Below are 24,671 nucleotides of genomic sequence, written 5' to 3'. Positions count from 1 at the left end.
GTGGGCAAAGGCGATGTGGTCTGGAGGTCAGCTTTCTACTTTCACTTCATGATGTTTGTTACTCACTTCAGAGAGGTGTTCGAACACCCTGCGGATGGAAAGGATCTGGGGGAACTTCTTCTTTCATTACGCCAGGGAAGCTCCACAGCGGCGGATTACACTCTCACGTTTCGGACGCTCGCTGCACAGACTGGTTGGGCAGAGGAACCTCTCAAACTCTTCTACCGAAAGGGTCTCATCTCGGATCTTCAAGGAGAGCTAGCCTGCCGCGATGATGGAAAGACTTTAAATCAGATCATGGATCTCGCCATTCGTCTCGACCATCTCATCCCGGCTCGTCGCTCATCTTACAAGACTAACTTCTTTGTTAATCCCTCTGTCAGCACAGAACCAGAGCCAATGCAGATCGGCGTTACCCACATCACAGTGGCCGAGCGTGAGAGAAGAAGACGGAATAATCTATGCATGTATTGCGCTCAACCTGGTCATGTGAGAGCTTCCTGTCCTGTGAGACCCCCTGTTATTCACATCTACTGATTCCATTGCGGTGAGTCCTGACGTTCCCTCTAATTCTTTCATTTTGAAGAATTCTTTCAATTTTAATTGGGAGATTGTTGAAACACAAGCGTTAATTGACTCAGGAGCTGCTGGGAATTTTATGGATTTTACGTTTGCCAAAACTAATGGTTTGTCTCTCGTCTCTTGTGAATCTCATGTGGCAGTCGCTGTGCTAGATAGGCGCCCCCTGGGGACGAGAGGAGAGAAGTACAGTACATCACACAACCCCTTACTCTCAACATTGAATCACAGCACACAGAGATTATACAATTCTTCACGATCAACTCACCTCTTCATACAGTGATATTAGGATTTCATTGGCTGGAGAGTCACAACCCACAAATTTCCTGGTCTGTGAGGAGGATTCTCCAGTGGTCTCACTTCTGCCAGAACAACTGCTTTCCCGCTGTCCAAGGTCCTGAAACGAATCATGCAACAGCTAAGGAACCTGATCTTCAAGACTTACCTGCAGTTTATCAGGATTTAGCCCTGGCATTCAGTGAGAGTTAAGCTTCTCAATTACCACCACATCTTGAACTTCTCCCTGGGGCTGTGCCACCGCGCGGAAGGGTTACCCACTATCTCAACCCGAAACTGAATCCATGAGAGCATACATCAACGAACAGCTCGCCAAGGGGTTCATCACCACCTCTACCTCCCCAGCGTCTTCTGGATTCTTTTTCGTTAAGAAGAAGGACGGTGGTCTCCGGCCATGCATTGATTTCCGAGGCTTAAATGAAGTGACTGTTAAGTATCGACACCCTTTGCCCTTAGTCCCTGCTGCTCTGGAGATGCTCCGCACGGCCCGGTACTTTACTAAGCTGGATTTACGTAATGCTTACAACCTCAACCGCATACGCCAAGGTGACTAATGGAAGACGGCCTTTTCCACGACTTCCGGCCACTATGGATATCGGGTAATGCCTTTCGGACTTTCCAATAGTCCCTCCGTGTTCCAGGCTTTCGTCAATGAGATTTTCCGAGACATGCTCAATCGAACGGTCATAGTCTATATCGACGACATCTTGATCTATTCTGAGACCCTCGAGGCACACATCAGGGATGTTCGAGCTGTTCTCCAGCACTTAATCGAGAACCAGCTTTCCTGGGCTACATTATCAGCGCAGAGGGATTTTTTATGGATGACAGCAAGGTCAGAGCGGTGATTGACTGGCCTCAACCTTCGTCAGTAAAGGAGTTACAGCGCTTTCTGGGGTTTGCAAATTTTTACCGCAGATTTATACGGAACTTCAGTATTATCGTGGCCCCTCTCACATCCCTTCTCCAGGAGGGGGGGAAGCAGTTTAGATGGTCTCCTGAGTGCACCTCGGCTTTTGAACAGTTGAAGGAGCGGTTTGCCACCGCACCCATCCTTCATCCCCCTGATCCTGAGAGGGAGTTTATCGTTGAGGTGGACGCTTCAAGCACAGGAGTGGGTGCAATTCTCTCTCAACGCCACGGCAGTCCGGCAAAGATGTTCCCCTGTGCGTTCCGTTCCGGTAAACTTAACTCTGCTGAACGCAATTATGATGTGGGCGATCGTGAGCTCCTGGCAATGAAGACAGCTTCGAAGAGTGGAGGCACTGGTTGGAGGGCGCACGTCAACCATTCACTGTCCTCACAGATCACAAAAATCTGGAGTACATCAAATCCGCCAAGCTCGCTCTCTTCGTTCCTCCACACAGAACCTCTCCAGATCCTTCAATCCTCCACACGGAATCTATCCAGATCCTTCAATCCTCCAGATCCTTCATTCCTCCGCACATAATCTCTCCAGGTCCTTCATTCTTCCACACGGAATCTATCCAGATCCTTCATTCCTCCAGATCCTTCATTCCTCCGCACATAATCTCTCCAGGTCCTTCATTCTTCCACACAGAATATCTCCAGATCCTGTAGATTCCCAGATCCATGTTGGTGCTTCTTCTCCACAGTTCACTCCACTCATCAGGTCAGGGAACTGGGACGGTCATGGCAGAAGCTTCCTCTTGTGCTCCGTAACACATTTTTGTGTTGATTTGGATGTTTGTTTTGGATCGTTGTCCTGATGGAAGATATCTGAACAAGAAGTCCAGGACCTCCAGCAGAAAAATATGCTAATATTTAATATTAAAATATTAAATATTAAATTGTACATGAGGTACTTTTTATCCTTGTGTGCACCAAACCCATCTAGTGTGTTTGCTGCCAAAAAGCAATTTTTTTAGTTTGTTTTTGGATGAGTGAGTAGGATTTTTTTTGAAACCCTCCCAAACAACATGTGGTGATGTAGGGGTTGTTTGATTTTTTTTGTTTAAATAGGCTTTCTGAGCCCAAGACTCAACTAATCTCTGCAATTCTCCATCTGTGATCCTTAAAGACTCGTTGGCCACTCAAACTCTTCTCCTCACCGTCCATTAAGGCAATATAGACACACGTCCTCTTCCTGGTACATTCGTAACATCTTTAGTTGATTATAACTTCTTAATTATTGCCCTGATGGTCAAAATGGCGATTTTCAATTCTTTAGCTATTTTCTTACAGCTATCTTCTATTTTGTGATACTCAACAATCTTTTGCTGCACATCAGAACTATATTCTCTGGTGTTACTCATTGTGATGGATGATTAAGGGAATTTGGCTTTTGTGTTTCCTCATATTTAAACTCCTGTGAAACAAGAAGTCATGGCTGGACAATCTCATGTTTAGTCGCCCTGGTGAGCTAAAAAAGGACAATATTAATGGGAATATACTTAAGAGATATTTTACTCATAAAAAATTCTAGAGGTAGCAATAATTGTGGCCAACGTGTTTTGGAGAAAACCATTTATTTCACAAAAGATCAAAAGGATAAACAATGTAGACTTATTTTTTAGCTATTTTTGATCATATTTACCAGGGATGCCATTAATTCTGACCATGACTGTATGTCAATAATTTACCATTCATTTTCAAAAACTGTAGTGTTCAACTTTATGCTGATGATACCGTCATATATGTATCTAATTCTGATATTTCACAAAAATAAACCATCTCTTTAGTATGATTTTAATATTTTACAAGATTGGCTTTTGGATAATAAATTATAACATTGTTCTCAATCTTTCATCTACTATACCCAGAATCAACCTCATGCAAATAAATACCGTCTTTACATGACTTAACAGTATTATGATTTTTGGTTCTAGACAGAAACTTAAATCTAAAAATTTTTCTTAGTATCATGTAAAGACGGCAGTTATTTGCACAAAGTTTATTCTATAAATCACCCTTATACTCACTAGTCATATTCATCTCATATTCATCAACATTCATCTCTCAATGCTCTTTTCCCAGCACCATCCGAACCTGTTAAGACATCTAACTATATTTAAAATTTAAAATCATCTTGCATTTTATCTTTATCTTCTTTATATGACCACTCCAGGTCCGTTTAGAGTTGAACAAAACCCCTAAGAACCGAAGTTTCTGACGTTTGCTGTATGTTCTCATATTTCACACAAAATGCAAAATCACAATTTTTATAGTTGATATTATTATGAATGATATTCAGTGAATTAAACTGTAAGAATGTCACTTTTTTGAAATATAAATGAAGGCATTGTAAATAAATCTGTGTGAGTGTGTGTTTTCTATTTGTCTTAACACACAGAATATTCACTGCAGTTTTCATCTTTGTCCACTAGATGTCAGAAGTAGATTTGAGCTGAAACTCAAAGGCCTTTAAATAAACTCTGTCAGGAAAGAGTTAAAGGCACACTATGTAGAAATTGTACCTTAAAAATACACTATGTAGAAATTGTGTTTTTGTCAAACAGCGACCCCCTAGAGTCGCTGTGGAATACTTGCACTGTCGTAAATACCCACCCTGTACACCGGTACCGGTTCGGTAGGATATAAGCGTCGGGTGTGGTATTGACCAGGTAATGTTTCACGATTTCATGCAAATATTAGGCTACTGCATACTGCATAGTCTACTGAACTACTGATGTTGGTAATAGGATAATAATAAGTTTATGTCAAGTGTTAGACTACTTTATAATAATATGTAGCCTACCGCGTTTGCTGGCTTATAACGTTTTTACATGATTGCAGCTAAATCACAAGTAAACAGCCTATAGTCTTGGCCTACTGTATAATTGTAAGGGTGAGTCAGAGGCTTGATGATCCATTTGCAGTATTTTATTCACACAAGTAATAAAGCAGAGAGAAGCAGACATGTACTGGTGCAGACACAGTTAAAGGAACAATCCAGAACTCGTAACGAAACACAGGCGAAGGTCGAGGCAGGCAGCAAAGGTTTACAGAACAGAGTCCAGGCGGGGAACAAAGGGACAGATAATAACCAGACAGGGAATAACGCTCGGAAATGTCAGCAGGGAAAAACATGACTTCGCAAAGTAACAATGGGGGAGACAGTCCAGATAAAGGGAAGATAATAATCAACAGGTGACGGTGATGAGAATGATATGACAAACTAGGCAGGGCTGGGAATAGATAATGACCGGGGGGAGAGGTGGGAATTGCAGTCTTAGAATTCCGGAGAGAGGGAGCGGATGAAACCAGAGTGAGGCGTAGCTGAGCGATTTGTGACAGAGCCCCCCCCCCCATGCGAGCGGCTCCAGAAGCGAGGGCCTGACCGGCGGCGGGGTCGTCCACGGGGTCTAGGTGCGGGTCGATCTGGGTGGTCTTGATGGAAACTGGTGAGTAACGAGGGGTCTAGAATGTCCTGAGACCTAACCAAGGAGCGCTCTTCTGGGCCGTATCCCTCCCAGTCAATGAGATACTGTAGACCACCGCCACGGCGTCTGGAATCCAGGACCCCTCGCACCCGGTATGCCTCTGCGCCGCCGACCTCAATGGGAGAAGCCTGCACTGGCGCGGTCACCTCCTGGGCCACCTCTCTCCTGGGGGTAGTAGCGGGTCTGAAAAGAGACATATGAAAGGTCAGTGAGATGCGGTAATGAGCAGGTAGTGCCAAACTCCAATCGTGCTGATTCTGATGGCGCTGGGAGTGCAATGAACCCATTGAAGGACACGATGGCGGAGCTCGTGAGGAACATAGTGTCGATCCGCAGGACATTCAGGTGGAGCAGCGTGATTTTGTTGTGAAGCGATAACCTCAGCCATTATGTCCCATTGCACAGGTGCCACGATCAGCGTGGAGGGAAGAATCGACTCAGGTTTGGAAGGTTCAAAGGGACTGTCGAACAGACGGTAGAGCGCGTCCGTCTTCCCGTTCTTAGACCCCGGTCTGTAGGTGATTTTGAAGGCAAATCTGGAAAAGAACAGAGACCAGCGAGCTTGACGCGCGTTCAAACGCTTGGCGGATATGATTTACTCCATGTTCCTGTGGTCCGTGAGGACAGTGAAGGGTTGACGCGCGCCCTCCAACCAATGTCTCCATTCTTCAAAAGCCGCCTTCATGGTTAGGAGTTCACGATCGCCCACCTCATAGTTACGTTCTGCGGAGTTGAGCTTGCGAGAATGAAAAGCACAGGGGAACATTTTAGCCGGGTTGCCATGGCGCTGTGATAGAATCGCACCCACTCCGGTGTTAGAAGCATCCACCTCCACGACAAACTCCCTCTCAGGATCAGGGTGATGAAGAATGGGGGCCGTGGTGAACTTCTCCTTCAGCCGTTCAAATGCAGAAGTGCACTCGGGGGAGAAGGGATGTGAGAGGAGCCACGATAATGCTGAAATTGCGAATGAATCTGCGATAAAAACGTGCAAACCCCAGGAAGCGTTGTAACTCCTTCACAGATGAGGGCTGCGGCCAATTGACCACCGCTTGGACCTTGTTGTCATCCATAAAGACCCCTTCAGCGCTGATAATGTAGCCCAGGAAAGAGATTCGGGTCTGATGAAATTCGCATTTCTGGATCTTGGCATATAACTGATTGTCAATTAGGCGTTTCAGGACGGCTCGCACATTCCTAATGTGCGCTTTGAGGGTCTCAGAATAGATCAGGATGTCATCGATGTAGACTATGACGTTATGGTTGAGCATGTCTCGGAAGATTTTGTTGACGAAAGCCTGGAACACAGAGGGACTATTGGAAAGTCCGAACGGCATAACCCGATATTCGTAGTGACCGGAAGTAGTTGAAAAGGCCGTCTTCCACTCGTCACCCCTCCGTATCCAGATTAAATTGTATGCATTCCGCAGGTCCAGCTTGGTGAAGAACCGAGCTGTGCGAAGCATCTCCAAGGCAGCAGGAACTAAAGGCAGGGGATAGCGATATTTAACTGTCACCTCATTTAGACCCCGAAAGTCAATGCAAGGCCGGAGACCACCGTCCTTTTTTTTAACAAAAAAGAATCCAGCTGAAGCCGGAGAAGTGGAGGTAGTGATGAAGCCCTTGGACAGTTGCTCGTCGATGTAAGTTTTCATGGACTCCGTCTCAGGCTGAGATAGCGGGTAAACTCTCCCGCGAGGTGGTACTGCCCCAGGTAAGAGTTCAATGGCACAGTCGCCAGCTCGATGAGGAGTTAGTAAATCAGCTTCTTTCTCGCTGAATGCCAGGCTTAAATCATGATAAACTGCCGGCAAATCTTGAAGATTCAATTCTTTAGCTGGGACGAGGCATGCTTCAGGACCTTGGACAGCGGGTGTGCAGTTCTTCTGACAAAAGGAAGACCACTGGGAAATCCCCCTCTCTGACCAGGAAATCTGTGGGTTGTGATTCTCCAACCAGGGAAATCCTAGAATTACAGGGTGTAGAGGTGAATTAATGGTGTAAAGCTGTATAGTTTCTGTGTGCTGCGAGCCGATGTTAAGAGTGAGGGGTTGCGTGATGTACTGCACCCTTCCTGTCCCCAGGGGGTGCCCGTCCAGTGCTGCCACTGCCATATGATGCTCACAGGGAATAAGGGAAAGACAATGAGTTTTAGCGAAAGCGAGATCAACAAAACTCCCTGCCGCTCCTGAATCAATTAAAGCGGTAGTGTTAACACTCTTTCCATTAGGGTAATCTCCAACACAAGTGAATTTAAAGTGGAAACATGAGGACTCACCGCAACAGAATCTGTGGATGTGGATCTCCCAGAGGGTCTCACAGGACAGGAAGCTCTCAAGTGACCAGGTTGCGCGCAATACATGCATAGGTTATTCCGCCTCCTCCTCTCACGCTCGGCCGAAGAGATGTGTGTGAAGCCGATCTGCATAGGCTCGGGTTCTGTGCTGACAGAGGGATTAACAAAGAGGTTAGTTTTGTACGATGAGCGACGAGCCGGGATGAGGTGGTCGAGACGAATGGCGAGATCCATGATCTGATTTAAAGTCTTACCATCATTGCGGCAGGCTAGCTCTCCCTGAAGCTCCGAGATGAGACCCTTGCGGTACAGAAGCTTGAGAGGTTCCTCAGTCCAGTTCGTCTGAGCAGCGAGTGTCCGAAACGTGAGAGTGTAGTCAAGCTGTGGAGCTTCCTTGGCGTAACGAAAGAAGAAGTTCCCCCGGATCCCTTCCATCCGCTGGATGTTCGAACACCTCTCTGAAGTGCTTAACGAACACATCATAAGAGAAAGTAGAGAGCCGGCCTCCTGACCACATCGCCGTTGCCCACTCCAGCGCTTTTCCAGTGAGGAGCGAGCACACAAAGGAGATACGGCTGTCGTCGGTGGTGTGCTCCTGTGACTGGTTAAAATAAATCTCACACTGCATCAGGAAACCTTTACACGAGATAGGTGATCCATTGAATTTTTCGGGGTGTGACATTCTGAGATTGTTGGAAGAGGTACTCACAACAGGCTGAGGAAGAGCTGGCGCGGCAGGTGCAGGAGCTTGATTAGCGGCCGCGATTGCTGGGGTGAGTGCTTGAACAGATTTTACCAGTTCTTCAGTGAGATTAGTCAGTTTAACGAGCTGCTGGCGATGTGTGACCAGCTCCGATGCTTGCGACGAAACTTTGTGGGCTAGGCGGTGAAAATCTGCTGGATCCGTTGTTGGCAAAGTCTTCTGTACGGGTGAGTCAGAGGCTTGAAGATCCATTTGTAATAACACAAGTAATAAAGCAGAGAGAAGCAGACATGTACTGGTGCAGACACAGTTAAAGGAACAATCCAGAACTCGTAACGAAACACAGGCGAAGGTCGAGGCAGGCAGCAAAGGTTCACAGAACAGAGTCCAGGCGGGGAACAAAGGGACAGATAATAACCAGACAGGGAATAACGCTCGGAAATGTCAGCAGGGCAAAACAAGACTTCGCAAAGTAACAATGGGGGAGACAGTCCAGATAAAGGGAAGATAATAATCAACAGGTGACGGTGATGAGAATGATATGACAAACTAGGCAGGGCTGGGAATAGATAATGACCGGGGGGAGAGGTGGGAATTGCAGTCTTAGAATTCCGGAGAGAGGGAGCGGATGAAACCAGAGGGAGGCGTAGCTGAGCGATTTGTGACTAATTTAATTTGTGTTTTTTGATTGTAATGTAAACATTACAAAATGCCAGATGACCTCAATAAAGGTAAATGTGTGTCGCATTCATTCACCGAAATGACTTTGAAGCTGTTTTATTAAGGTACAATTTCTACATAGTGTGCCTTTAATATAACAGCTTCAAAGTCATTTCGGTGGTAAACAAACTCATAGTAGGGCGAATTATCCTGGTAGTAAAGCTGGGGGGGGACGCCGCTGGAAAAACCAGCAATGCAAGTTTGAGAGGAGCGCCCCGACAAATCTCGCGAGAATCACGACTTGCTTTACGGCAACGACGTCCCACACATCAACAACATATGAAGCACCGCTCTGGAAGCAGGTAGACACTTCATTTCAGACGTGATACTCGACGATGGAAAAAGCAAAGAAAACGCGGACGGAAGAGACTAGGAAAAGGAAAAGAGAATCTGACCGTGTGAGGAACCGGACGAGAGTCACTCGATCAGGCTTTCACTCGCTGGAGCTAAAAGCAGCACTGGATGCAACAGCGATCTTGTTGATGGACTAGTAAATAAATCTCTTATTTGTAAACTTGTTTGCGTTCTATGTTGTATGTTGTTGCGCTTGCTTGTTGTGTGTCATTTTTTTAAGATGCTGTTCATTCGTTCATTATATCAGACGCTGTTGATTCCTGCGATTATCATGAGTACAGTTGTCGATATCTCACATAATTATCAGGACATAAATAAGCCTAGAGGTTGTAGATAGTGTAAACGAGCACAAACTATTATGATAAATTGAAATAATCATGTCTAATGACATCATAACTGCCAATGTTATGAAATAATGCGACGTACATTTAACTTTATTGATGTCATCTGGCATTTTGTAATGTTTATATTACAATCAAAAAACACAAATTAAATTATACAGTAGGCCTAGACTATAGGTTATTTACTTGTGATTTAGCTGCAATCATGTAAAAACGTCAAACGCGATAGGCTACATATTATTTAAAGTAGTCTAACACTTGACATAAACTTATTATTATCCTATTACCATCATCAGTAGTTCAGCAGACTATGCAGTATGCAGTAGCCTAATATTTGTAAGAAATCGTGAAACACCTGGTCAATATCTTCGGACGCTTCTTACGACAGTGCAAGTATTCCACAGCAACACTAGGAGTCGCCGTTTAACAAAAACGGAAAGTTGCATAGTATGCCTTTAATGTTCTGCTGATGTAAATCACTGTTAATAACTCAGAGATATTAAATGAGCCGCTGATGGAGTTTATCAGATCTGAGTTTTACATTTAACATTCAGACTCTTGAAACTCTTCAGGAAACAATACGACTGCGTATCAAATCATATATTCTCTCAGATATTGATTTGAAGAAGTTATTACTTCACAACAGGGAAATGTTTGAGTTTTTGTCCTAAAAACAATCTGATAAAGTACATCATCATCACAGATCATGAGACGGTGATTTACTTCATTCTCACTGCAGATTATTTAGTTCATGAGCGAAATATTATTTACACTGAAGCTGAATATGAATCTGTATCTTTAAATTAAGTGAATTTCTAACACAATCTCTGTACAGAAATAATTGATTATTTTATGTCTTTCAGCTTTTAATACGTAAAATGTATTATGTGAGACTCATCGTCAAGCATTCATCACTAATCAATTATTTTTATGAATATTCTTTAGGAGATGATGAAGATTTGCTTGATATTAAACATCGCCATCATCATCATCATCAGATGAAAGTCTCTGGTAAGAACATTTTTTATTCACTTCATTTATAGTTTTAAAGAAAGTGAGAAACGGGTTTATTGTGATGATATAGCATGAAATAAATGTTAAAGCAGAAATAAGAAAGCTGTAAAGTAATCTCTGGTTTAAACTCGCTCGCTCCCGCACTTTCATGCACGCTCAGTCCTCTCCGCATTGCATTGTGGGAAATAGTACTTCAGCAAGTGTACATCGAATGTACCCTCGAGTTCAGAGAGGATTGTGGGTAAAAGTAGTGAACGAATGTAGGGAATAATGTCGTTCACTCAGAATTCGGACACCACTACAAAATGGCCGATACCCTATATAGTGCACTATATAGTGGATATAGTGGATGTTTAAAGGAGCCGTTCTATTGGCTGGCGCCTAGCCAATGAAATGGGTCTTCTATTGTACGTGATGATGTCACGAAACCCGCCTCCTCATGGACTATCTGAAACGCTAACATGGCTTAATGCACACGCAAGCTGATTTTCACTAGCAATTATTTTTGACTTGGTGTTTGGCTTTTAAACATAACTTCTCTCCTCACTCGTTTTTTATTTGGAATAATAAATATATTACACACCAAAGAAAAGCTTTATTTTTTAAACATTGGTTTGAGTCTGATATAGCCAACTATTAGTTGGTCATTTGTTGAATTCTGATGGTGAGTTTTGGGGTATTACTGTCATATTTCTGTTAAAGAATATTTTATTGTAATCAATTCTATTTCTGCCAAAAATTGTATCTCTATTCAGAAATCAGGGCTCTTGGTGTAACGCAGTAGGAAGTAAAGTCTCCAAACATTTGTTTTTCGATAAACTTGATTTAATTAATGATTAATGCAGTAACCAATCGATTAGATCTCTTTTTGTTAATATTTCTTCTCCTCCATCTAAATTTGTTTGGGTTATGTTTCCCTCATTTGAGTGCAACAATATATGTTATCGATTTGTTTTTGTTATTATGAAAATTGTATATTCATCAAACTAAATGGAGTAACTCAAAACCCAATTTTGCTCATTTTAAAGCAGCCTTTAAAATGCAGTTTGAGTCTGTAAAGTTTTGAAAAATCAAAAAGCCCAGAGATCTGTATCTCTGCTAAATGAATTTAACATAGCCTATGTTTGTGATGCCCTTTATTATTATTTAAATGTTTGTTTCTTTTTATTTAAATTATTGTTGTGTTTCAAGTTATACAAAATGTGAAAATGTGTATAAAAAATGAAAAGAAATGTGACAAGAACTTGATATTGATTTCTGTAATTTTGAAAATTCTATAAAATATAATATATAAATAAAAAATAAGGTGGATATCCCCCATTTAGCAAAATAAAAATAAATAAAAATAATGCCTTTAGACTGATATTAATATAAATAAATGATATTATCAAACTCAGTAAACACCATACTAATAATCAACGACACGCGTTTAATTGTACATTACGCATTTTCCTCCCAGAGAAAACCAAGAAAACGCTTAATGAGGCTTAATGACTGTATAAAAATGCTTTGTAAAAATAAAAAACACACAATTCGTTATTATTAATAAAACAGGCAGCAGGTTTATTTGCACTGAACACAAATTTGCTTTCTTATGTCATATTCATATTCTGGGCTCGTCTGCTTTCTAGTAGGCTATGCTTATGTGGCAACACGGAGGTGCATTTGAAGGATAATTTGCCAACTACGCCACTCAGGGAGTTACACCCAGAGAATGTAGTGTCTCTAAAAGGACACGCAAGTTCGTTCATCAATAATCGCTCAGAGACATGGGTAACAATACAAAACAGTTGACTTTATTAAGTTACACAATCCTTTAAAACAATCATTAAAATAAATCAGGCCTCAGTCAAGCACAGCTCATCATAAGGGTTTGGCTCTGAAGAAGTCACAGAGACACCAGCTAACTGGGGCTTACCAGCAGGGTCAGGCTATCAGAGGGAGGCTGCCTATAGCAGATAAATCATTCCTCTCACCAGTGCACGCAAACACACGCACTCACACCACACGGATGGACACGGCACACTGTGAACACACCACCACCACTTAGAGGGAATAGAGAAGGCCTCCCCGCCTTTGGCCCCAGATCCTGCGGCACAAGAACAGAGCAATCTTAATATGAGCCACTAAAAATGCACAGAGAATAATTTAGGCACTGAATTGCGCTACGTCGATTTAAATTAAATAACTAAACCCAAAATAAGATTTAACAAAACAGAAAAAAAAGAAATGCACAAGGCCTATTTGCCCCCAAATTACAAATCATAAATTAATCAGAGTTAAAGAGGTGCAAAAGCAAGACAATGGATTTCAGTTTACAGAAAAATAAACCAAATTGATCGCAACAGTTTGCAGGAAAATGCACTAAACTGGTTAACAGTTTACAAAAAAAATAAACCAAACCGATCTCAATCGGTTTACAATAATTAAGCAGGAAAAACCAAATACAAACTAGAAAAATACAAAAAAAGAATGAAGTTGCATTTAATAAAATAAATCAAATAAACCACACAAAATAAATGCACTGCAAAACGAATCCCAAAAAAAGAACTAGCTCTTTGCAAAATAGAAAACCAAATAATACAAAACAAACTATATCAAAATATGCAAAGGCAAAGAGTATCACTTATTTTTAAATGTAAAAAAAAAAGTCGACTTAAACCAAACAAGGGAAAATAGAAAATGTAAAGCAAAATCAACACAAAACAAAACAGCAATGTTATCTGTGGGCAGGACGTGAAACGCGCCCAACTAGCTGTCGCAGCAGCGCGAGATCTGCAGGAGAACCGAATCCGTTGATTCTAATCATACGAGAGGGAAATGGCGATCAAGCAATCAGCTTACGCTCTCCAACGTTTTAGGGAGAGCACCTGGAATAAAATAGAATGTCACCATTTAATATTACTATTATTTAGCCTCACCCGAACTTAGTAAACGCCTGTTAGACATACCAATGATGAATATGATGCGTGCATAATCAGGAGCGCACACACCCAATAACAGTAATCACAGCCATCGTGCGTCCGCACGAGAAACGGAACAGCTGACTCGCACTTTACGAGAGGAAATGGCAATCAAAAGCCTACTAAGGTGCAAGAAAACACACGCAACCCGGGAAAATTAGTTACTAAATTTAAAAACAATCTAATAAAGTCACCAAGCGTTCCTACCTCTCTAATGTCCACACCTGATGCCGGAAGCAGCCACAGTAAAGTGTTTGCGGCGCGTCAGTGACGTCGACAAATGACGTTGACCAAAAGCGCAGGTCTATCGCACTTTATATATCCCCATGGTGACAGCCAATTGGCTTACGATCCACATAGTTATAAGGGAAGGTAAAGAGCTTTCCTACCACAATCTACCCCCCTTTTCTATGTCGTCGTCCCGACGATCAAAAAAAGGAAAGGAATTCTCAGAACAATAAGATGGTTAATCCCAAGGCCTAAACAAAGCTGAGATGGCCCTAGACACTGGCCCAATGGGAACAACCTCTCTTTCTGCCCCCCTCACAGTGCGTGGGAGACGATGCATGTTAGAGTGCTGACCCGCCGTGGTGCGTCCAGTCCTGCGTATGGCAACCGGCCCGTCACCCACTGAACCCGAAGGTAACTCCAAGGATACCTCCGGTTCAACAGTTAGAGGATTGGAATGACCTCTACTACCCAACAATAACTCATTTGTGGGATCGACTGGCACTAAATGGCCTAAACCCTCAGGTGCAAGTACTTGAGCAGGTTGCAGGATCTCTGGCACTAATACCATCAAGTCAACATAGTCCATCTCGTCCTCCAGCGGGGGAACCCCTGGTCCACTCACTGGACCCGTAAGCTGATCCACTTGCATGGATTCTCTCCGAATACGGTTCTTCAAAAGGGAACGGTGCACACATCGTACCTTATCCAAATCCTCAACTGGTGCAATAGTATAAACAACACCTCCCTCCTTTGGCGCCCTCACTACCTGATAAACTATGGGACTCCACAAATCCTGGATCTTGTGGCGGCCTCTCACACTGTGATCACGGAGGTAGACCAACTGACCTTCTTTTAGGGGTAAGTCACGGACATGCTGGTCATGTTTTGACTTTCGATAATCTGCAGCAGCTTTCAGACGTTCACGAGCTCCCTCGAAAGCGACCTGTAGTCGCATCTGGTGTTCCACGATCCAGTTGTGCACACTACCCGCACAGGGCTCTGTTACCCTACCGAGCAAGAAGTCCACGGGCAGCCGAGGCTCCTGGCCAAACATTAAAAAATAAGGGGATTCTCCAGTTGCCTGGTGAGGAGTAGTGTTATAACAAAAGGTCACTTGTGACAGGCAAGCGGTCCACTCCCTCTTTCTAGAGCTCGGCAAAGTCCGCAACAAGTTATGCAAGGTTCGATTAAATCTTTCACACTGACCGTTACCGGCAGGGTGATAGGGGGTTGTACGTGACTTCTTCACCTGGTAAAACTCGCACAACTGGTGAATAAGAGTAGACTCGAAATTGCGGCCTTGGTCAGAGTGAATGCGTCCCGGAACTCCAAACTTATAAAACCACTCATCAACCAACACCCGGGCAACAGTCTCAGCTCGCTGATCACGTGTTGGCACAGCCATTGTAAACTTGCTAAATACGTCGGTCATTACCAAGACGTTTTCCTGTCCCGAAGAGGAAGGTTCTAGCACCGTAAAATCAATCGCGAGGATTTCATTGGGTCTAGAACTCAGCAAGTGGCCCATAAAGCCACGAGCTGCTGGTCGAATGTCCTTCGCAAGTTCACAACGGTCACACTCTTGGCACCAACGAGTAATGTCAGCCGACATACCCGGCCAATAGCATCTCTGCCGTATTAGTTCACCAGTTCGCTCGATCCCCTGATGTCCATGCTGCTGGTGCAACTGCGTCAGAACCTCCCGTCTGAGCACATCCGGTAAAACCATCTGAAAAACATCCTCACCTCCATCAGGACGAGAAAACCTGCGATATAGTACTCCCTCTTTCCGTACCAAGCGATCCCACTGCTGGAGCAAGGTCAAGACTGGTTTAGACAATTTTTTACGCTCCTCAGGCCCTGGACGCTTTCCTTGTTCCCAAAACTGCCCCACAACCCCGATGACTGGGTCAGCCTCCTGCAGGGAACATATATCTAGCACAGAATGGCCAGGCAAAACACTCATTGTTGACACCACTGCCTGTGCTACCCGCCCCATACTAATGGCCTGATGCAATGACGCTGGAACAGCACTACCACCTACCAGACCTTCTGGAATGCCCCCAGCAGTCGGATCTTGTCTAGAAAGAGCATCCGCATTACGATTGCTCTTTCCTGACCTGTACCTTACCTCGAAATCAAATGCTGCCAATTCAGCTGCCCACCGTTGTTCTGTGGCCCCTAGCTTGGCAGTAGCCAAATGACTGAGGGGATTGTTGTCCGTGTACACCAGACACTTGTGGCCAAGAAGGTACTCTCTAAATTTCTCAGCCATGGCCCACTTGAGCGCAAGAAACTCCAATTTCATGGAGCTATAATTGGACATATTGCGCTCAGTGGGCCTTAGGCTGCGGCTGGCGTATGCTATGGGACGCACTTTACCTTGGTGTTCTTGAGAGAGCACCGCTCCCAAACCTCCATAACTGGCATCCACTTCCAGTATAAAAGGGCGAGAAAAATCAGCATAAGCCAGTACTGGAGACATGGTTAACTTGCTCTTCAAACCCTCAAATGCTTCCTGACACTGATCAGTCCACACTTGAGCCAGACTCTGTCCCTTCCTTCTCCCGGACTTACCACCAGTCACCTCAGCTACCAACTTATGCAGGGGGGAAGCCAATTTGGCAAACCCCTCCACAAAGCGCCTGTAGTAACTGGCAAAACCCAAAAACGTCCGTAATTCAGACACACTGGTAGGGCACCGCCACTGCGCCACAGCCTCAATTTTACTTGGGTCAGTTGCCACCCCTTCGGCTGAGATGACATGCCCCAAGTATCTTACTTCTTGTCTGAAGAACGCACACTTTTCAAGCTTTGCCTTAAGGCCCTCCTGTTTCAAGCGACCCAGAACCACCTCCAATCGCTCCAAGTGTTGAGCTATTGAAGAAGAGTACACAATTATGTCATCGAGATACAGTAGCAAGGATTGTCGCTGTTGGTCACCAAACATCCTCTCCATGAGTCTCTGAAACGTGCTGGGCGCATTGCAAAGACCAAAGGGCATCCGGTTCCATTCAAATAAACCAAATGGAGTACAGAAAGCAGTTTTAGACTTGTCTTGTTCCGTGACAGGGACTTGATTATACCCACTGGCAAGATCTAATGTTGAAAACCACCGAGCCCCTGTCAACGAATCCAAGGACTCCTCTATACGCGGCAATGGAAATGCATCCTTTCTGGTCTTTGCGTTCAGGTGACGGTAGTCTACGCACATGCGTAGACTACCATCCTTCTTCTTAACCAACACTATGGGGGATGCATAAGGGCTACTACTCTCTCTTATGACCTGTGTCTCCAGGAGCTGGCTAATGTGGGTCTTAACCACTTCATAATCTGATGGTGGTATCCGTCGGTACCGCTGCCTGACAGGGGTATCATCCAGTAAGGGAATATCATGAGAAATGAGACGGGTGCAGCCTAAATCTCCCTCGTGAGCTGAAAATACCACTTGATATTTCTGAAGCAGCGCCCTTACCTGCACTTGCTCCTCTTTTGACAAAACAGACCAATCAACAGACTCAATCTGCTGAGCCAGCGGGGAGGCTGTCTCCAAAGAAAGAGACTGAACTGTAGCAACAACCGGGTCAATTTCCACAACTCCTGTAGGTAAACTGATGACATAAGCCTCCCTCAAACTACCAATCACAGTTGTCGGATACAATACCACATCCACAGTGCCAACATTCACGACAGGAACCCAAACTGTACCATGGGTCACTCTGACTAGTGCAGGGGATGCTAAGAGCCCAGCTGGCAAACCCGACTCAGGGGGCTCAAACAGGACTGTAGAGCCAGAATACTGAGAAGAACAGGTGGCAGTAACTAACTTCATGGTGCCCCCAGGGATTCGACACGCCCGACGTCCCCGTACCCGTACATTTCCTGCAAGATCCGAACAACTCTTAGTACTCACTTGTTGACAATGTTGTAATGCTTGCAAAACACTCGGAGACTGCATAACGATAGGCAATTCAAAGAGGGCAATGCCATGCTGTCCAAACAGATCCTGATAACAACGGCCTAGTATGTTCATCCCCAGCACCCCAGGAACATCTCTACACATACCACCGGGAGGGTCTCGGACAACCAACACGCCACATCCTGAAACAACACTGTCACAAAGCTTGACATCAAGCTCCAGGTAACCAACATATGGGATCGTAAGCCCATTAGCTGCCCTAAGCTGTAACCATTGACAAGATTTAAGGCGATCTTGACCCCAAGGTTCGAAATGCTGCAGAAAACAACTTTCTGTAATTGTGGATACCATGGAACCGGTATCCACTAAACACGATACTGCTACTCCTCCCATACAAACAACAAGATGTGGACAAGATGACATTAGATGAGACAAGGAGCGGGGAAAAGCTAACTCACTTGAGCCAATTACTTCCCCAACCGGGTTGTGACTCGACAGCCCGGCGGGGACTAGTTTCCCGAAAATTGTAGATTACGAGACTGCCCATTTCCAGTCGCATTGGCGGCCGTTGACGGTGACATAGGATGCGGGGAAAGTCGTTCCCCATCACAATCCCTTGCAAAATGTCCAGGTCGTTGACAACGTCTACAGATCACAGGACCGGAACGAGGAGATCGACCCCGTACATAAGGAGTCTGAAAACGGGCGAAACTTTGGGTAAGCTGGTCTAACTGCCGTTGTTGTTGTTTTAATAAATCCCGTAGTTCACCCAGCTCCGACTGCTGTGGTGAACTCTCAGCCCCCGCAGCAGGCCCACCCCGCACACCATACTGAACGCCATAAGCTAATGGCATAGAGTGACTACGCCCTCTCGCCCCGCCAGGCATTCCTTCTTGTTCCCACCTAATCGCCTCACCTCTAACTTCAAGCAATGTAGTGGTAGGTTGACGACGGACCAGTTGTTTAAGTTCACGCCGCAATGAACTATCAGTAACATATTCTACAAACTGGTCTCGCAACAAAATCTCACCATTGGAAATTACATTAGGCGAGCGACTTTTGACCCTCTCCAGAAGGCCCATCAAAGCAAGGGAAAACTCTAATAGGGTTTCCCCTTCGAGTTGCCTTCTGGAGAAAAAGGCTTCCTGTAAAGCCACGTAAGACTGAGAGCAGCCATATAGTTCACGCAAGGCTAAAATAATTTTATCAGGGTCCCCACGCTCAATCTCAGGACGATAACGAACTTCCTCACGAGCCTCTCCCTCTAGATGGTCAAATAGGAAAAATGCTTGATCTGCATTAGACAAATGGCGTATCCTCATACAGGCTTTTGCCTCCTCTACCCACTCGTCAATACCCATACCGGTTTTACCGTTAAACTTCGGACATCTACGGTCTCGGGGTACAAAAACAAACCTTTCGGGTGCAGAGGTGCTGGTAACAGATAACGGAGGGATTACTGGTGGTACTGCAGCATTGCTAGCAGCAGCAGCATCAGGGTCAGGCAGCTCAACTGCCACCTGAGCCTGCTGCAACCTCACATTATCAGCTTTCAATTGAGCCACCAGTTCTCTCAATTCCTGCAATTCAGCCTCCATCTTATCAAAAGAGATAAAACGAACTTACCAAAGACGAGTGCTATCTCACAGGAATATTACAAAGGAGGATAACCCACCCACGGAAACACTGCTGCCCTGTTCAAACTCAAAAAGTCACAGAAAAACGAGAAAAAAAAACTATTACTAACAAATTAACCAAAAAGCAAACCTCAAAATGTACCCATGTCTCTGCCAAAATATTAAGATGAATCCTGCCGACTACGCCACGAATGTGGCAACACGGAGGTGCATTTGAAGGATAATTTGCCAACTACGCCACTCAGGGAGTTACACCCAGAGAATGTAGTGTCTCTAAAAGGACACGCAAGTTCGTTCATCAATAATCGCTCAGAGACATGGGTAACAATACAAAACAGTTGACTTTATTAAGTTACACAATCCTTTAAAACAATCATTAAAATAAATCAGGCCTCAGTCAAGCACAGCTCATCATAAGGGTTTGGCTCTGAAGAAGTCACAGAGACACCAGCTAACTGGGGCTTACCAGCAGGGTCAGGCTATCAGAGGGAGGCTGCCTATAGCAGATAAATCATTCCTCTCACCAGTGCACGCAAACACACGCACTCACACCACACGGATGGACACGGCACACTGTGAACACACCACCACCACTTAGAGGGAATAGAGAAGGCCTCCCCGCCTTTGGCCCCAGATCCTGTGGCACAAGAACAGAGCAATCTTAATATGAGCCACTAAAAATGCACAGAGAATAATTTAGGCACTGAATTGCGCTACGTCGATTTAAATTAAATAACTAAACCCAAAATAAGATTTAACAAAACAGAAAAAAAAAGAAATGCACAAGGCCTATTTGCCCCCAAATTACAAATCATAAATTAAACAGAGTTAAAGAGGTGCAAAAGCAAGACAATGGATTTCAGTTTACAGAAAAATAAACCAAATTGATCGCAACAGTTTGCAGGAAAATGCACTAAACTGGTTAACAGTTTACAAAAAAAATAAACCAAACCGATCTCAATCGGTTTACAATAATTAAGCAGGAAAAACCAAATACAAACTAGAAAAATACAAAAAAAGAATGAAGTTGCATTTAATAAAATAAATCAAATAAACCACACAAAATAAATGCACTGCAAAACGAATCCCAAAAAAAGAACTAGCTCTTTGCAAAATAGAAAACCAAATAATACAAAACAAACTATATCAAAATATGCAAAGGCAAAGAGTATCACTTATTTTTAAATGTAAAAAAAAAAGTCGACTTAAACCAAACAAGGGAAAATAGAAAATGTAAAGCAAAATCAACACACAAAACAGCAATGTTATCTGTGGGCAGGACGTGAAACGCGCCCAACTAGCTGTCGCAGCAGCGCGAGATCTGCAGGAGAACCGAATCCGTTGATTCTAATCATACGAGAGGGAAATGGCGATCAAGCAATCAGCTTACGCTCTCCAACGTTTTAGGGAGAGCACCTGGAATAAAATAGAATGTCACCATTTAATATTACTATTATTTAGCCTCACCCGAACTTAGTAAACGCCTGTTAGACATACCAATGATGAATATTGGCGCTTTTCCACTGCATGGTACGGCTCGGTTCGGTTCGGTACGGTTCAACACGGTCCGGAGCGGTTCGGCTCGCTTTGCTTTTCCACTGCGTGGTACGACTCAACTCAGTACGGCACGGTTCGGTTCGCTTTAGCTCGTTTGCTTTTCCACTGCAGTTAGTACCGCTTCAAAGTGGGTGGGACTGATCGTTAAGTTGTATGTCCGGTGGTAGCCGTGTGCGGCTAAGAGCTGTGCTACTTCCGCTCCTCGGCAACCAACGAGAGGAACGTCTGCACCTCGTCCACTGACCACGATTCAGCCATTTCTTGTTTGATTTTTTTTAAACTTTTTTTGTCAAATAAAAACTCTAAAACAGGTGCTACCGCGTTTGCTGTTGTCTGGCTATTTAAATATAGCGGGTTTAGTGTCTCGTGTAGCAAATATACAATTACGCTGAAGTGACGATTTTGTCTGACCAATCAGTGATCTGCAGTGTTTTCACGTCACGTTTAGTATCGGTACGGTACGCTTGGAACCTCAACAGAGGTGGTACCATTTAAAGCGAGCCGAAGCGAGCCGTGCCGTACCGTACCATGCAGTGGAAATGCGCCATAAGTGAGCCGTACCGAACCGAGCCGTACCATACCATGCAGTGGAAAAGCGCCAAAGCGTGCCGTGCCGTACCGAACCGTACCGTACCATGCAGTGGAAAAGCGCCATATGATGCGTGCATAATCAGGAGCGCACACACCCAATAACAGTAATCACAGCCATCGTGCGTCCGCACGAGAAACGGAACAGCTGACTCGCACTTTACGAGAGGAAATGGCAATCAAAAGCCTACTAAGGTGCAAGAAAACACACGCAACCCGGGAAAATTTGTTACTAAATTTAAAAACAATCTAATAAAGTCACCAAGCGTTCCTACCTCTCTAATGTCCACACCTGATGCCGGAAGCAGCCACAGTAAAGTGTTTGCGGCGCGTCAGTGACGTCGACAAATGACGTTGACCAAAAGCGCAGGTCTATCGCACTTTATATATCCCCATGGTGACAGCCAATTGGCTTACGATCCACATAGTTATAAGGGAAGGTAAAGAGCTTTCCTACCACACTTAATTACTGTAGTGTTTACTGAGTTTGATAATATCATTTATTTATTTAAAATCAGTCTAATGCATTAAGCCATGTTAGCGTTTCAGATCGTCCACGAGGAGGCGGGTTTTGTGACATCATCACGTACAATAGAAGACCCATTTCATTGGCTAGGCGCCAGCCAATAGAACGGCTCCTTTAAACACCCCCGCTCCCGCCCGCGCCCCTTCTCGCGCCTCTGAGTTGCAAGTGCACAAGTCAGTTCTGCACCTCATATATAAAGAGTAGCAAAAGTCAAGGCGCGAAATTTGAACTTGTAGTGACAGATTTGAAGAGTTGCAAGTGCCTATCTGAGGTTGTACTGGGAATATGAATGTAAGAAGAAGTGCAAATATATATTACACGTTTTGTCAGTCATTGTATTTTTGTGAATGGCATTTTACACATGTGTGACTACTTGTCTGCAGCTTCAAATTCAGAATACAGGTTTGTGACTATTCTCTGCGAGTACAAATTTCAACATTCAACTTCAGATTTTTATTTTACAGGTTTTCACATCAGAGCTGTGAGTGTAAATTCGAGCATACAAGTACAAATATTTATTGTACAAGTTCTCAAATTCGCATCTACGTGCTCTCGAGTTTTGCTACTCATTTACCTTCATACCCATCACTATGCTCTTGCAATTGAATCCCAATCAACTCTTTACAGTATATACTCATTCCACAATGTGCACTCAATCATCAGTAACGAGTTGGCAGAATTGGACAAGCAATTACAAGGGCATCTATACAGTGCAGTCCTGTCAATACTGTCAATAGTCTGAAAAGGTGGTACAGTATTTGGGACCATATCAGTGTCTGATGAAGCATTATGATACAATATTAGGCCACATCCATGGATATTGTAGTCTAATTGGTTCATGCTCCACGCTAATTGGTGACAATGAATCTCGTTCTCTTGAAACTTTCATGATTTACTGTAAACATGGAAGATTGTTTTTCTGTTTCCATACATTAAGAGTAATGCAACAGTTACTTATCATTGTGTGTCATATTGAACAGGGGATTTTTGTTGAATGAACAAATGATCTAAGTTGTATGTATATTCTATCCAAGCAATTGAGAAAAGGGTTAGAGTTTTGAAAAATGTGCATTTTGATCATTGGTTGTGAGTTTTTTGTCTAGCGTTGTGAAAAATGACATCAAGGTTCTGAAAATATTAACAAAGTGATTGTAAAAAAACTGTAATATGTACTTGTAATCAAGTCTTTTGTTCTAGTGGCAAATTATGTGGCATTACTGCAAATTTATGTGGCATTATTGCAATAACAACACACTTTAAAAGACCTCAAACAACAACAAAAAATTCTAAACTTTGACAAAAATACTGATTTTAATGTTTTTTTAAATGTTTATATAACATCTAACATCTAAACAGCTTTTGTTATGAATATATATATATATATATACATATATATATATATATATATATATATATGCAAAATTTTAATTTCATATGCATGCCAATGGTGTATTGGAGGAATTTTGCAGTATATAGGTAAAAAAGTACTTCATATCCCCCAAAACATTGCACAAAGATGAGAAGTAAATGAAAAAAATTATATATAATTTGTATTATTAAAAATGTATATATTTTTTTGTACAATCGTCTATACATGTTTGGTGGTCATATACCGACCAGAAGTGTAAACAGGAAAATTGATGTTAAAAAAATTATAAAGCAAATATATCTGCTATTACAGTTGCCTATTTCAAATATCTGTAGGTGTGTATTCATGCAAACAATCTGTTGTGTCTTAAGTGAATGTTTGTGGAGCAGTTGGGAAACTCATCTGTGTTTTGCAGCAGCACCACAGTGCAAGGTGTGTGTTTTAGTGAGTGAGAATGTGTGTGTTTTAGTGAGTGATAATGTGAGTAGAGTTTTGCAGAAAGATCATGAGCTGGAGTGTAAATACAGAAACCACAGGAAGTGGTTTTCATCTTGTGGAGTCTGCAGGTTAGGCTTATTCTGTGCGGTTGAAAGTTTGTTGTTGCTCGACTCTGAAAATAAGCAGTTAATACATTTAATGCTAGGGTTTTGTACTTCTGATGCTGCTATTCTTATTTTGAGGAATATGTTTGTTTTATTCTCTTTGTATTTCGTAAAGCACCTGAAAGTTGAGTTCGAGAGCGGTTAGTGTAAATGTTTTGCGAGTGAACTTTTTCCAGTGTGGAAGTGGGTCATAATGCACTGAAGTGTAGGATATGTTCATGCCCTCAGTTACAGTACTTTTTAAAAACTAAATCTACATTTAAAAATGCAAAAAGAAACTTTTTCTACATACACTGATGTCACGGGGTGACGAAAGGGAAGCGGAACTAAGTCCCGCTGGAATTGTGTTCCCCCCGGGACGGTGTTACGGTAACACCGGTCCACTTCCGGGTTGCGTGTTATGTCACCATAACAACGCTAATGACGGATTGACATCTGGTGCGGAGGATTAAATGCTGGGATCTGCGCGAGGATTATGGAGGCGGAGGAACCATATAAAAAGGAAGTTCAGAGACCAGGAAGTTGGTGATTCTCACGGTTGATGCCCCCGGGGTGATTCCCGCGGGGTGATT

The 24,671-nt window shown here is 43.5% G+C and overlaps 1 long non-coding RNA gene across 1 annotated transcript in view; it reads left to right on the top strand.

Annotated features, from left to right (window-relative positions):
* Nucleotides 1–24,671, top strand: part of LOC306984831 — a 72,566-nt gene that overhangs the window by 21,166 nt on the left and 26,729 nt on the right. Inside the window, exon 3 of the long non-coding RNA XR_013794659.1 lies at nt 10,639–10,704. This is a non-coding gene — a long non-coding RNA (uncharacterized lncRNA). The remainder of the gene's footprint in view (nt 1–10,638; nt 10,705–24,671) is intronic.

This window comes from Phoxinus phoxinus (assembly GCF_949152265.1).
Source record: "Phoxinus phoxinus genome assembly, chromosome: 17".
Lineage (NCBI taxonomy): Eukaryota > Metazoa > Chordata > Actinopteri > Cypriniformes > Leuciscidae > Phoxinus > Phoxinus phoxinus.
This window is presented reverse-complemented; position numbering and strand designations above follow the sequence as displayed.